The 12,736-nt window shown below is 37.2% G+C and overlaps 1 long non-coding RNA gene across 1 annotated transcript; it reads right to left on the reverse strand.

Annotated features, from left to right (window-relative positions):
• Positions 1-1,595: 1,595 nt before the first annotated feature.
• LOC137469507 (uncharacterized) lies at positions 1,596-12,464 on the reverse strand. The gene is made up of 3 exons (XR_010996564.1): positions 11,472-12,464; positions 10,292-10,358; positions 1,596-4,543 (listed from the first exon to the last, which is right to left on the reverse strand). It is a non-coding gene; the product is annotated as an uncharacterized lncRNA (long non-coding RNA).
• Between the last annotated feature and the right edge of the window lie 272 nt (positions 12,465-12,736).

Consider the following 12,736-nt stretch of genomic DNA (forward strand, 5'->3'; position numbering starts at 1 on the left):
TTACTCACTCTAATTTGGTAGTGGTGCATTCCTGCTTGTCCCTTCATCCTCCACTGCAATCCCCACATAGGCAGGCATTCCTTTGGCTCAACTCAAATCCCTTCAATATACCCTGTTTTTCAGACATGAGCACGTCATGAGCTATGCAGCACTGTGCAGCTCAGTATACTAGGACCATGTGGAAAAGCAGAGAAGCAAAGCCTAAATAAAGGTTTGTGGAAAAAGGAATCACCCAAGAGGGAAGAGAGCAGTGATTTCCAGACAAGGCTTCCTGAACAGGAATGCTTACAATAACTGTATTTGTTTAAAAATACCAGCAACCTCCAGAGCAAGGACCAAAGCAATGGACCTCCCATGATCCAGCAGAATGCCCAGAACACTTCCTGTTTTAGCATAAGAAGATGGGGCAGTTTGTGTTTTTTCTTTTTGAGTATGTTGTCTTCATAAGAACAGAAATGTAAACTTTGAAAAGTTTTTCTATTTCTTTACCACTGACAGGATTATTTTTAACAGTTAAAAATAATAATGCAAGAAGAAATAGCTATATCACAGAATGATCAAAATAACTCTAACTGAAAAATATTCTATTTCTGTATGGCAAAATGGCTTTCTTATGACAAATTAGCATTGTTGTTTTGCTTGGGTAAGTCACTTCATAAGAAAAATATAGCATTTAAATATAGAATGATTTACTTTTAAATTATAAACTGTATGTTTTAGCTTTAAATGAATGTGCAATAATCATTCATTGCCTCACAAATATATTTTTGTTTCTCCTTCAGTTTGTAACTCACAAAATATACCATTTTGGAAATAACATCTGTCTTTTCTCTTACAGCTCTATATAATAAGAAGAATAGCAAGACACAGTTCCACAGAGATATAGCTTGAGAAGTTAAGCTGTTTGAGACCTTTCAGATTGTTTTATTTTCCCCTGAAATTGATTTTGCAATCAAAAATGTCTTTGTTGTAATCTTGTTTATTTTTGAAAAATGTACATGGAATCCTATTTTCCTGAATATGGTGGAAAATAAGAAATAGGAGACACATCTTTCATCTGATAACATTTTACTCTGAATTCTCTTGTTTGGACTGCCCTCTGACTTAATTCTTTTGCTGTTTCCTGTGTTTTGTTTCTGGTGTACACACATGCACCCATAGTAATTTCAACTCTGGTTATCTATTAACACTTAATCTGAATTTAGAACACAAGTCCTATGAGGAGCAGCTGAGGACTTTGGGTTTGTCTAGTTTGGAGTGAGAGGTGTCCTCATTGCTCTCTAGAGCAGTTTCCTGCAGAGGGGAAGTGGAGAGAGATGTTCTGATCGCTTCTGCCTCCAACCCAGTGATAGGACAGAATGAGTAGTTTCAACCTGCACCACAGGAAGTTCAGACTGGATTAGGAAAAATTTCTTCATGAGAGGGTGGTCAAACACTGGAACAGGCTTCCTAGAGAAGTGGTCCATGCCCCAAGCCTGTCAGTGTTTAAGAGGCATTTGGACAATGCCCTTCATAGCATGCTTTAACTTCTGGTCAGTCCTGAACTGGTCAGTCAGCTGGACTGGATAATTATCTTAGGCCCCTTCCAACTGAACTATCCTATTCTAAGGTTCCATTGCTCTCTACCATTAGTAAAACAGTCAGAAATTGTACTGCTTCCTTCTTTGGCTTAAATTAAATAGCTGGCCTTGCTAACCACATAAGCTTTCTAAAATCTGTGGTCCTATATCAGCTAAAGACCCAAGAATTATAAGCCATTCAGTTTCCTGCATAACAGCTGAACTGTGACAAAACATTAAACTTAAGCTTTTCAGTTGAGATATTTGCCTTCCTTATGTTTTTATGGCACTTGGGGCAACAAACAAGCTCAAGACTTGAGTGTGTACAATGCTGATCAATAACAAAATATGTCGTGCCAAGTTTCAGAAAGAAAAGACTCTCACAGGCAAAAATGAGTTATTAAACATGAAATAAAAAGACATGAGAGTACTCTAATTCCAAATTCAGAACCTTTTCAAAGAAGCTCGTCTACAAACTTTAACTTCATTTTTAGCATTATGTTGAAATTTTTTGTTTTGGTTTGTAGCAATAGATGAGCCACTGTCATAAATATAGAGGACTTGTTTTTTTTAAAAAAAATCTTATAAATGGCTGCAGGCAATTTAAGAAGTATAATTTCCAACTGTTTTGATAAAAAACATAGCAGATTTTCAGTTGCCAAGTGTTTTTAATGCCATTCTGATATTGGATAGAAGTTTGATTGAGTTGATTCTTCACTCAGAATAAAATTACAAATCTATAAGCACATTTTAGATCTGCTAGCTCAAATAATTAGGTGTCACAAGGCAAAACACAAGTCAGTGAGGAAGCTGAGTTTTATGGATCAGATGTGTTCATAACTCTATGGGGGCAATCCACATGACTGAACACTGCGTGTGCATAAGATCCATTAGAAACATTTCCAGGTACTGTAAATATATTCTGGAATGTTTAAAGGTACATAATATAGATGTTGAAATGTCTAATACCATTTGCAGTATTCCTTGTATTATATGGATACAGCTTATATTGGTTCCAAAGTTCAATCATACCACCTCTTACATACTGATTTCCAAATTTAAGAGCACTGTTTATATTTGTCACTATCTGACGTCTTGAATTGTCAGAATGACAGCTGAAGCCATGTATGTATACATGCTTGATTGGAGGAGATAATGGCAGAGAGCCTGAGCTGTAGAAAGAAAGAGGAAGGTACAGAAGACTGCCTTGGCTCTGCTTGGCAAGTGTGATGGCCCAGCAGGGACTCCTGGATAAGACATTAATGTCATTATGGTTATGTATTCATATCTTGACAAATGCTACTTTGTGCATACATCTTATATATTGAACATGTAGGAAGAACCGGAAATAGTTTTCAAATGTTATTTGGGGTAATTTGAATTAATTTCCACCCCTTCTCTTTAATTAAAAATGAAAAATGAGGAAAACTACTAAGAATAACTTTTGAGAAATTAAAAAATTATAAGGCGTATATACATCTTTTGCTGGAATGTCCAGCTTTACCTACAAAGTGGCAAGTGAAATCTTTCATGTGCTTATCTTGAGAACATGAAGTTACATGTGCATATTTTTCTAAAATTGTGACTTTTTCAATACTCATTTGATACAGATCAAATTAGAGATGCTACAAAGATGATACACTGGTATGGTAGATTAGCCATGGCTAACAATCTCCTACCCTGCTGCTCTCTCCCTGCTCCTCATCAGTGGGACAGGATGAAAAAATAAGAAGAAAACTGCTCATGGGTTAAGATGAGGGCAAGGAGATTTCTCACCAATGACTGTTGTGGGCAAAACAGCCTTGATTGGGAGAAAATTAGTTAATATTAACAATTCAAATAGAGTAGGATGGTAAGAAAAATAAACAAAAACTAAAGTACTTTCCCACCACCCTCATCCCCCTTTTCTCAGGCTCCACATCATTCTTTCATTCCCAACTTGCTCCTACCCCCAGCCTGGTGCAGAAAGAATGGGGATTGTGCCCAGGCCATAAGAGCTCCTCTTTCTCACACCTTCCTCCACTTAGTTTTCCTCTGCTCCAGCATCTATCCTTCCATGGACTGTAGTCCTTCAGGGTAAACCTGCTTCTGCATGGACTCTTCAGGGGCTGCAGATTCTAAAGGGAATAGGATCTGAGGTTAATACTTATGCAAGGGTTTGAAGATAAAAATTCTGAGATAACTTTTTATGTGAACAAAGCTACAGATGATGGTGCCATTTTATGGTGATCTCCGTGGGTCTAGTTTTCAAGAAGGTTATAAATTAATGGGGATGGGAGAATTTTAACACATTGACTCACTGGTATAGTTGGCGTTCCTTATGGTGCTATGATTTTATTTGCATACATGAAGTCTGTTTGTTTGTTTTAAATAAATGAAGTCAGAAATCATGGGCAATGAATGAATGTCTAACTCTAGTCTTGGGTAGACCTGTAACAAGGAAGGGTATTATGGAAACCAAGGAGGAAAGACACTTCTGCCTCTGAGAAAAGAAAATATGTTGAAAATTGGAAAAGGAGATGTTTACCAGCCAAAGGACTTATATAAATGCCTATGAGTAAACAATTATTCACAGTTTCTAAAGATGGCTAATGTCAGAGCTCTGGAACCACACATTCATTGGAAGAGGATGTTTCTGCAAGATCAGCAATGGTCATTTGTTCAATGTGGGATGGTTGTCATTATGCTGCTATTTTGTCTATTGACTTAGAAAAAGTTAGTTTGGACAAGTATTTTAACGAGTAATATGGTGGGACATAAGTGCCTAAGGATCAGAATCAGACTGAGATTTCTTTAGATACAAGGAGAGATTGTCTTTGTTGCTTGTCCATTCATTTCTTTTAATATGGGATAATGCCTCATGAAATCCATGCAATGGCCCTTGTGGAATATCAGTGTTATCCTCCCTTTCCTCTTTCAGAGTATGCAGCCATAATGTTGCCCTCACTGGACATGTGACAAGGGATATCTGCTGTAGTTATATTCTACAAAAGAGAGGATAAGATGATATTGTAAGCTATCTGCCAGGCTGTAGAATTTAATTTGCAAGACCAAACTTCCACAATATTGTGTTTATGTTGCAGTGCCATTTTCTGTTTAATAGAAACATTCAGAATGCTCTAGTTCCATCTGTTATAAATAGTGAAAGCTGATAAACACTCTGCAAACACAAGATGCAGCTTTGTGGCAAATTGTGTTTAGTACAGCCCCCAAACATAAAGCAAGATTTATAATTTTTGCATCGCTTTTTTTTTTTAATTTACTCTACAGTAATTACTCCAGAGCTTTAAGTAGATGCATAAATAACACTCAAAGTTTTACACTAAGTTATGGTGTGAGAAGATAGAGACACTTATATGCACACACACATACACACATTTCACACCTTCAGTTGTAATGCAGTTACAAGTCTTGTTATGGCTGCAGAATCTTTGATAAAACTACATGCAAATACATTTTTTATCATGTCAATAAATTTGAAAGGCAAGTCCACACACTATTATGCATTGTATGGAAAAAAATCTTAGTTTTCAATTAAGAAAATGGAGATGAACCTGATGAGTTGGAATAGAATTGCAAAGGGCTCTGAGAGGAATAGCCAAAAATGAAACTACTGCTGTTCCCAGTTCTCAGAAGAAATTGTGTAGCAACAGAGCGAGTGAGTCACTCAGCAAGACTGTCAGAAGATGTGGGTGAGCTGTTGTAGCAAAAGAAGATTCCTGGTAATGCTTTTTGGGTGTGATCACTTTATCACCTGCCAAGAATGAAAACCAAACCATTATACACAGTTAAATAAAAACTAACTTACAATGTGAAACACCTCACACAGTCTACAAAGACACTTGAAAAGACAGAGTTAAAGTAAGTTTATGTCTTCCTTTGCTCAGGCTGGATTCCAGCAGGTGACAGATGCATTCACTCAAAAAGTGGTAGAAAGATTTTTTGTTTTATTTTTGAAGCCAAGATATTTCAAATAAAGTAACTGGAGAAACTTCACTGCAGCCACTACTAGTCATTAAGACTAAGGAATATTTGATCTGCTGCAGAAAATGTTTATTTTTCCAGTCAAGTTGCCCAACTTTGACTTAGCTGCCCTTTCCAGGACATATTCACACCACTTAAAACTTCTCTCTGTGTGACCAGATGATCCTATAGACTGGACCTTTTGACAGATGAGGTAAAACAGCTGCTTTTCGAAAGAGCAGTAAAAAGTTCTGAGATTAGTTTTACAGATCTATCTCCTCAATTATAATTGATCTTCAAGTAATTAACTGGAGACATATTCTTTAAGGCAAGAAGTATATTTCAGAAAACAATTTTTTTCCAAGGTGTCATCCCTGTGCAAGACATTTCTTCCATATCCACAGCCTTAGCTGAGCAACCCATACTGCACATATATTCACAGTTTGATATTCTGTTTTCCCCATTGTTTGAAGTATTGACTTCTCTGTCAATACAGGGACACGGCTTTGATGTGACCCTCAAACTGGAGAGGAAAACAGCAAAGAAAATGTGTATATTCACAGCCTACTGGCCAATGTAGCTATTGTTTAAACCATTAACATGTTTATTTCTCACTTTTTGCTGCAATAGTGTATGCTTGGTTTCTGCAATAAAAGTGCACCATTTTAGGAGTCACATGAAAAGGGGAGATATCCGTAACCCTTAGCGTTTGTCTCTCAGTGCCCTAAGAAAGCTAAGACTCTTGTGCCCAACCATTCTGTCTGCATCCTGTTATAGGGACTAACAATCAGTCACTGAGAAATCCTGCTGGATCTGAGGGTGGTTTGACTGACTTATTCAGGGACACACATAGACACTATAATGGAGACTTCTCAGTGAGTCTTCCCCTCTATTCCAGTATTTCCCCTCTGCTGGTGATTGCCAGCACCCATGAAGGATTCACACCAACGGTTTACAGAATAATACACTTTATTAATATAAAACTGTGACAGATTAAGGTTTGAGGATTGTTTGTGATGGTATTTGACTGCAGAAACATATCAAAGCAATGCACAGACAAACTCTAATCCACAATAAAAGTGTTCAGTACACACAGAATGTGGTTCTTACGTGTCCCTATGAGTGAGAGGACAGGTTCAGCCCATCAACTGATCCCAGCAGTTACTGTGGAGTCTTCCCTAAATTTTCCCCACTCTCAATATATTTTTACAGTATTTCTCTATGCTTAGGTGGAGCTTGAATAACTCTAGTCATACAGATATTTGTTACTGATTGGTGCAAAGTTCCCTTGCTTCACTCTTAAAGGTATAGTCAATAAAATTTAGACACTTGCTCAGTGAGGGGTGGTCATACCTTGGGGGAGGTAACTTTGGGATGGATCTGTGTGTTGTATTATAATTAGGCTGTAATGAACCGAGTTTATCTGAGGAGAGTGAATTCTCCAGAGCTGCTGGCTTGGCAGCAAGACACCTTCTCCTCTCCCCACTGACTGACAGCTGCTATGGAGTTTATCAGCTGCAAAGCACCATCGAGTTCTCTTCCTTGCAAGGGTTTCAAAAGACCCTTGCCCACAGGGTTTCCACTCTGCTCCTCCCTCCATTCCATCCCCCTCAGCAGGTGATTAAGGTTGCAGATTGTGTGTGTGGGGAATCTTGGTGGAATAGGTTTCAAGCACATTGATCATATTCCATCCAAGGAGTAGCAACTGCATTTTGCCATATAATTTCTGTAACAAGAAACTTATAACTTCTCTGTTGCCTCTAATTTTACCCCCAGTCATCTTTCCACATAAGGCATATCAAATCAGAATTTATAATCAGAAAGTGTCCTTAATCTGGAATACAGTAAAGTGTCAAGGAAAAAGATTTCTTTCAAACAGACAGGAGCCTACAAAAAAGGCAGGCCACTTGTCCCTCTGGACATTATTTCTTTAAATTCTGGTTTTAAGTGTGCATTCTTCTTATTCCTTGTTTGTGACCTTTCTCATAAGGACAGGCATTTTCTTATCTTATTCTTCCTGGAGTCAAGCTAATTTAATTTACTGATCATATCAAAGGCTTTATTCTTATGTATGTGTATTTCACTGGATTAGTTTAACTGGGTGTAAAAGAATGTTAAGTAAAGATAATAGGATGATCCTTTTGAACACAACAGGTACAAATTAAGTTGCTAACTATATTATATACCTTGCATTGCTTATCATGTCTGATAAGCAAGCTCAATAACATTTAGCTTTAGCACAGCATGTAGCTTCATCAAGAACATAAGTCTTTGGACCAATTTTTAGTTGCAATGAAAACAAAAAAGAGGGCTGCTGATTCAGAAATTAGTTTTGCCCATGGTTCTGCTTCTTCTCAATCATCTGCTCTCCACCTGCCTTGGGGGAAAGTCAGTGTTTTATGCAGGGGCTACTACTACATTGCTGGAAATTATGGCATGGTCTATTATAAGGAACTAAAACTTCTCTATTTTGTAGAACTGGAATTTATGCTAGTTTATCATATCAGGCTGTGGTGTTAAGTGAAGTAGTTAAGTTCATGCAGAAGAGACAGGGATGGCCAAGATAAGCACAATGGATGGTTGGATGAGGTGGACGTTCAGCTGTTGTCAGCTGAATAGCATTTTGTTAGTATGAACCAGCACCCTGATAAAAATCCCTGTTCCTATCAAATATCATATAAGGTCTTGTGCAAAGAAAGGTCTGTATTTCAAGTCTAAATTACAGCATAACTTCAGTTACACCACTGAGTTAGGCCAGCAGACCTAATTAGTCATAGAGCCAGAGTCATGTAAACTGGAAAGAACCTTTCTCTGGAACAGATCTGCTCTGATCCACCCTTCAGAGTAGGGTGTTTTTTCCTCTTATTATTTTACCAGAAATTCCTTTGAGGCAGTTAGCTCTCACTCTGCCTCACGCTTTCACTCTGCACCCTCAAAAAGAGTTCAGCTTCATCTTCCCTACACCCCACAATGGGCTTTTTAGACAATGACTTCCCAAACTTGTTCCAGGCTAAATAAACTCAGTTCTTTTAAGCTTGTCCTCATAAGTCATGTACTTCAGGTTTTAATCACTGAGAGTAGATAAATGGTTTATCTAAACTTGTGTGTTGAACATCGTATAGAGTTCAGCCCTTGGAATTCAAGCCCTAGACAAATAGCAAATTTATCTTTGTGTTCAGGAGACAGAGGAGCCAAAACAAATTACAAGATTTATCTTAGATGCATGTAAATTGGCAGGATAACCTAATATCTAAAGTATCTGAATTAATTGCTGTGATCATTAGATAAATTAACAAAGGCATATTTCTGTGCTTATATATGGCATTACTTCAGAAAGGAGTAAGGAACAACATTATTTTCTTCTGTCTAGTCTTTAAAAATATACACCAAATACTTTTAGTTTCTTCAGAATCTTTTTCAATTTGGTAAGGTTTGGAAACCCATACCTTAAAGCCAGAAGAAGTTAATGAGTTTCATTTAATAAGTTTAGGCAACAGGAAAGTCAGGGGTTATTTTATTTGTTTCTACATTGGGATGAAACAGATCAGAGAACTGTGGAATCAGTAAGACAACATAAAAAAGTTCTGTAGCTGGAAAACAGATATACCAATTCAAGCTAATATAATGTACATCATTTCAGTATGATGGCAATTTACAATCAAAACATCTTACCTTGGGAATTAAGGAATTTATCACAATGTGAAGCCTTTAAATTATGACTGTGTGTCTTTCTAAGAGATGTCCTCCAGCCCAGTCAGAAATTATGGGTCAAGAATTACCAGGTGAAGTATTGTGACCTCTATTATGAAATAGCTCAGAGTAAACTGTCTGCATAGTTATTTCAAGTTTTAAGTCTGTGGACCTATAAAATGGAATCAAAGTGATGTGCTCCCAGGTCAATCCCCAATGGCTTCCTAGACTGGAAGAAACCCTTTCCTTCTGTGTTAGGTACTGCCATCCTCTCCATTTTACAAATTTCTTATTGCCTGCATTAATTATTGCAACATCTGTTCCAAAAGATGGATGTCTTCTTTTGGTATTTCAACTTGGGTTGTATGTCCTATTGCAATTAACTAGATTTATTTTAGGGCAGTTTCTGACCACTAAGCATAATGAAAATGAAACCCATTAAATAATCTTGGTGGATTAGAATCCTGAACAACATTTCACTTTCAGATCCTTTGAACTTGTTATTTCTTGAATCTACTGCATATGAAAATCTACAAAACAAACAAAACTGATGCATATAACTTCAGAAGAGAACAGACAAATCTGGGAAATAATTTGTCTCTCTATTATTGGAGACTTGTGGAAGCACAGAAACATTTAAATCACCCATAGAAAGCTCAAAGGGCAATTATAAGCTAAAACTTCTGCACTTCATCTTTCAGTTCCTAGTCAGAAAAGCATTAGGTTTCAATTTGACATGGTTTTCTCTAGAAAGCCCTATCTTCTCCAGTGGAGCTCCTCCTGCTTTTCAGGACTGGGCTCTTTGTTCCTGGAGCTGTTCCTTCACTGCTGGAGTACCGCACCATGTGCATTCTTTTACCTCCTTACACAACAGATACCAGTAAATCTCCTATCTATTATCCTAAACCCCTTTTTTATAAAGCATAGAAATAAGCTTTCCTTCAGTAAGTGATCCTTCCTCAGCCTTCCAAAAGCAACAACTAAGTTGAGAAACCTAAAATAAATTGCATGCATGTTCTGTAGAAATCCTCTAAACAAATAAAACTGAGACACACTTTATAGCAGCAATAATTTCTTACTTGCAAGTGTTTCAGAAGACTCCCACAGCAGCAGGTGTTAAGGAAGTATCCATCTGTTCTTGTTTCTCTGCACAGAAGTACATTGAATAGATAAGAGTTTCTAAATGTTCAGGGTTGTCATTAAAATGGGTTAGCTGTGATCGTCACTTAAGGCATTCCTGATATTGAAATTAAAATGAAGACAATCTCTGGCTCTGTTGCAATTTGAAAATGCGATCAATGGTTCCCTGAAGAAACATCCTGTCAACTGAGTGCTTTTTAAATTATCTTCTGAAAACCACTTCAGTATTCCTGTGACTGAACTGGAAGTGCTGTATCAGCAACATTACTGTTCTCTGAAAATATGGATCAAACCCCAGCTGTTGCAGATATGTTAATTGATGAATAAAGTTAAGAGATCTGAAGCCTTTATACTACACTTGAAACTTATGTTTCTGTTTAAATATTGAAGGCTTTTCAGCTTTCTCCTCCAAATGCAAAAAATTACTTGAGTCACTTCTAAGGAAGGCTTCAGAATCTCTGAACTTGAATGCTGCAGCATAAAGACCAGAGGACTGGAGTTTCATCAACACAGCAGTGAAATCAACATGAGAAAGGGGAGATGGCAAAAAAGCTGTGAAAAACAACATCAGTTTTTTTGGAGTTCCTTTGGACAGAAAATATACTGGGCAATAGTATGAATGAATCTATGAAACAGGTATGAAACTTCTACACACTCCAAGGTGTTTTTATACCTGAAGTATTATATAAGCTACTACACTGTCCTATATTCAGATCAGAAAATGAATCTTGGCAAGCAGTGTGAAAGTGTTAAGAATGAAAACTCCCTCTCTGCTCTTTCAGCATTGTACCCTACTCAACAGAAGGAAACAAAAGGAATTTTTTGCACGTAACACATGTAACAATTATAAAATCTTTATAATTAAAGCTAAAATAATACCAACTGATAACTGGTATTAAAGCTTCGCATTAGTCTGCAATTTGCAAAGTCCAGTAGCTCCACCTAAGAAAACACTAGCAGTACCTTGCTTGCCAAAGTTTGATCTGTTCATTAAGTTTTCACTTTCTATTTATTTCTCTGATACTTTCCCCTCTCAAGAAGGCACATTGCTTTAAGTCATTTTGCTATTTGCATGTGAATTACGTGGTCTGGATACTTGGTAGGCAAATATTCTCATACCTCGATGGAGCAGTTCTGGTAGTGTCAACCACAACTGTTTACAGCTGAATCAATCACCAAAGCTTCTGGATCTCAGCTTTGCAATCATCAGTTAAAAAAAAAAAAATACAGACCTCTGCATCTCCCAAAGAATCCCCTCAAACAAGTAATAGCTGGCCAGCCTTCAGCTGGTATGGGATCTTTCCAGATTTTTAGTCCAACCCTAAATGTAGTAATAAATATAAACTTCACATTGAATTTTTGTGGTTTGTGCAATCTTTTTTTTATTCCTTGGTTGTTATCTTTACTGCGATTGTTAGATCTACAAAACTGTGAGTAGAGGAAACAGGGCATTTCTTTTAGAAAATAGTTTATTTGCAACGTTATAGCTGAAAAGTGGTAAAATTTTGAGAGCAGCATTGTTATCCAGGAAAAAAAAACAACAAATGGCAAACAAAAAACAACCCACTCTACCATGATATGGACTACAGAGCATGTGATATACTAATTTGTTTGATGGAAAAGTATAGATTGTGTGCTAGGATTGCTTTGGCACTCGGCATTTTGCTAAGCCACCTGCCAGGTTAAGCCACTCTAATCATGTAACCATGGCAATACTGCTGGCGTCAGCGTGAAGAACTGATTTGTGCAGCCAGTAAGGACTGGGCACCTTAATGCACTAACTGGAGCTGTTAGGAACTGTTTGGAAATAAATATGTAAAATAGGAATAAAAGGTTCTTTTAGATTGTTTAGTGTTTTGCTTCAGGCAATATTTGTTAACAGCAAGCCACCCTGTTTATCAGGCTAAGAGAACATGGTTGTGAGCACTGAAATAGATAACAAACTGCTGGTAAATAACTGCTGGTTTATTCTCCTCTGCTGCTTTGCTTTTTGTGCTTTGATAGGAAACAACTGCTTCAGTTTTCACAGGAAGTGCTAGCCTATGTGCTCTGCTGAGGTAAACTGGCAACTTACAGCAGTAATTCCAGAAAATCTGAAAATAAGAGAAACCCAACAAAATTTGAAAGTTTTAATTAGGTTCTATAAAGATGGTCAGAGAGTTGGTCAAAGTGTTGCTACCACATATTATACCTTTTCTTCCTATCCCTCAGTTGTTTTCCAAATGTTTTTCCCACACACACACCTTTCCAGTCCCTCTCACATTTGCCTTTCATATGCCCCTCAGTTATGTGTTTTCCTAACACCTTTAATTTGCAGCTAAACTGCTCTACAAGTAATGGGTTTGTTTTTTTTTCCAGACAGGCAATGACCTGATGATATACTG

Source organism: Anomalospiza imberbis, chromosome 2 (genome assembly GCF_031753505.1).
Source record: "Anomalospiza imberbis isolate Cuckoo-Finch-1a 21T00152 chromosome 2, ASM3175350v1, whole genome shotgun sequence".
Lineage (NCBI taxonomy): Eukaryota > Metazoa > Chordata > Aves > Passeriformes > Viduidae > Anomalospiza > Anomalospiza imberbis.